Below are 3,414 nucleotides of genomic sequence, written 5' to 3'. Positions count from 1 at the left end.
GGGATGTGTTCCTCGTCCATCACGCCACAAAAAAACTTGTGCATTATTTACACGTTTAAATCAGTCAGAACGAATTATATATTAGCATACAATTGATTCAATAGCCTGCGTGATAAATTGAGATGGAGTCTTAAGGCGCTCCTTGTGTAAACGCACGAATCACAATTACGAAACGAATAGCAAATTCATTCATCTGAATCACTTACACAAACGCATTAATATTTGCGGAGTAGATTTTAACAGAAAATGTATGTAACATGTTGTGTGCTGTCATGCTAGGTCAGTCAGTCTCACTGTCTCACTTTTTTCATAAATAATATCTACCATGAAGCGTTTTATATTCACCGTCTTTTAACTTTTTTTAATTTTTTTTTTTCATATTTTCAATTTGCCATCTTCCTTATTCATCTCCTCTACAGCTTGCTGGAATTCAAACACTATAACATCGCAGAATAATTTTTGATCTAGGTCTCGAATACAAAATATTAAACAATCTTGCCGTCACTGATTTGAATGACCAGTTTTGCCCATCAAAATATCTGTCAACACGCGGTCATAGTTGTAGACTGTGTGAACCCAACATCAACAACAACATCATCAAAAACTTTCTCTGCAACAGAACAGTCAGAGCAGAATGTGGAATATACTGCCGAAAGAAGCGGTATCGTCTCCATCCTATGCAGTTTTCAAGACGAAATTATTTGCTATCACTTTTAAACATTTTCCAACTGTTGAGTGATAAATTGAATTAACTATTTTTCTTTTTAATTGTTATTAATTCAACCAAAATTGTTTTAAAACATTTTGTGTTGTTGTATGTTATATAATGCTATATATATATATATATATATATATATATATATATATCGATAAGATCGTATTATAACTGTTTTTGGTTTTCTGAACTTTTGTATCAAAAAATGTACGTTATTTTACCATTTATCTAGTATTGTTTAGCCTTATCTATTCATTTAAATCTGAACGACAATGATAGAAATGATGACACTTTTATTTAAAATCTTTTCATTTATTTTTCTATTTGCCATTTTGTTCAGTTGTAATTAAGCTTAATTTGTTTTTCTCCGTAAGTGCTCCGTTGTGGTCCTCTGGTCAGTTGGGTTAAGAAATAACTATATGAAAATTAATCCAAACGTCCATAGGCCAACACAAAAATCAAACAGAAATAAACAAATTAAGAATATAATTTAATGAATTTAAAAAAGAAGAAAATTAAATTATATCAATTGTCAAAACGATTAAGAATGTAAGGAAACATTTGGTGCAACTGATGGGCAAACACGAACATTCATTAGTCAATTAATAAAGTTATCGAGGTTTCCTGCAACCCAGAAGACAAACGTCATATAGAACAATACATATCGATGCTATCACAAAAATTCAATTTTTTGTGTTCTGAAGGAGCAATGAAATAAATAACTTTCTGTGCAGAAAACCACAAAATAAATGTACACAGGAAACTGAAATTTATTTTAACGAAGTAGCCATCCGTTAAGAAAAAAAGATGAAGAATACGACACCAACTAATAAACTTTGCTAAAGAACTTTGCTTTGTTTAAAGAAACTATATAAACCAAACCTGCACTGAAGATGATTTATGAAAAATCGAAATATGGCCTTATCTGCATGATGAATTTGGATAACAACAGTTTCATTAAACTTTCCGGACGAACTTGGATAATTCTATTTTCAACAAATTGAACAACTTCCAGAAAATAATTCTAGTGAGGAAAATTGAAAAGACAAACTTTAAATATTATTAATGCCAACAATGCGGTAGAATTCATACAATACTATATAAAATACTCTTTCCAATATTCAATTCAATTTATTCAGCAAAAAGCATGGAGACACAGAAGCTCAAACGAGCTTGTACGGCCACCCAACCCAAACCAAATAAAAACATATACCTAGATGAAAATAACAACATAAATGAAAATAAAATCGTATAGCTAGCCAATGAAAACAAGTTAAATTTAACCAAAAATGAGCTAAAATTACTTAGAACAAAAGTGATCATCAAAATTTATCAAGTTAAACAAAACAATTGAATTCATATTAGTAGTTTTCCTTATAAAATAACTTAAATAATTGAAATAATTAAATCATATCCTGTAAAAAAAATGTTCTTAATTGAGTCAAAAATCGATTTTTTAAATAGTCCATAGTAAGATACTTGTAAAACTAAACACGGTGATTTTGACCACAGTTTTAAACCAAAAACAAAAACTGAAGATGAAAATAAAGCAGTACGAGGGACATTACAATTGTATAATGGAGTGTGCCGAGTTGTTCTTTTGCAATATTTAGAAGATTTAATTAAATATGAATTAAACATAACAAATTTCTTCTTAACTATAACATTAAACAAGAATAATAATAATCTGGGAACGTACAGTTTACGAATAGACAACAAATTAGACAACGATAAACAATCTGAAATATGATCATATTTGTTCAGGTCATAATAAATACGAATATAAAAGTATTTAAGATAATAATATGAGGCTTAATGTAACGACCCCAAACAACAATACAATAAGTGAAATAAGGATAAATAAGAGAATAGTATAAATTAGGTAATACACATTTCGGTAAGAGTTAGTCTATAGATTATTCCTAGATTTTTAGATACTTTGATTGATATGCTAGTTGTGTGCTCTTTCCAACTTAGGTTGCTAAAATTTTTACACCTAGAAAGACTAATTTGTCCAATCGACCAATCAAATAGTTTTTGTAGAAAATAGAGAATGTTTAGGACCAAAAAGAATTGCATAATATATATATATATACATATATATATATACTTATATATATATATATATATCTATATATATATATATGCAAATTTCATTGAAATTGTTTGCCCATTTTGCATTAATTAACTTCTTTATAAGACATTCAACGAGGCGGTATTGTTTGAGTTCATATTTATCTAAAACTGGAATAAAGCTAACAGCGCTGTTTCGGCGTAATGCCATCTTCAGAGCCTAAATATTGTTTAAACATATAATTTAATTAAAGTAAATGCCTAATGTAAAATGTGAAAATATAGAAAATAAAATATGTATTAAATTGTGAAATAAATTAACCTTGTTGTAAATATCATAATAACTAAAGTTTATGTAGATTATATAAATAAAATAATGTAATTTAAATAAAATGTTTAGTAAAATAATTAAAATATAGAAATTTTATAAAAGTTTTAACATGGTTGAGAAACGTTAGTGAAACTAATTACGAACGACATGTGCGCCAGATATATAATATTGCTGTGTATGCGTTGTGAATACAACTATTGCGGTTGAATATGTGTGATACGAGTTTCCACATCAGACCTACGGATACATAGTTAAAGTATAAATACATATATGTACATGCAAGATACATATCTAT

The sequence above is a fragment of the Helobdella robusta genome (genome assembly GCF_000326865.2).
Source record: "Helobdella robusta unplaced genomic scaffold HELROscaffold_6, whole genome shotgun sequence".
Classification (NCBI taxonomy): domain Eukaryota; kingdom Metazoa; phylum Annelida; class Clitellata; order Rhynchobdellida; family Glossiphoniidae; genus Helobdella; species Helobdella robusta.
This window is presented reverse-complemented; position numbering follows the sequence as displayed.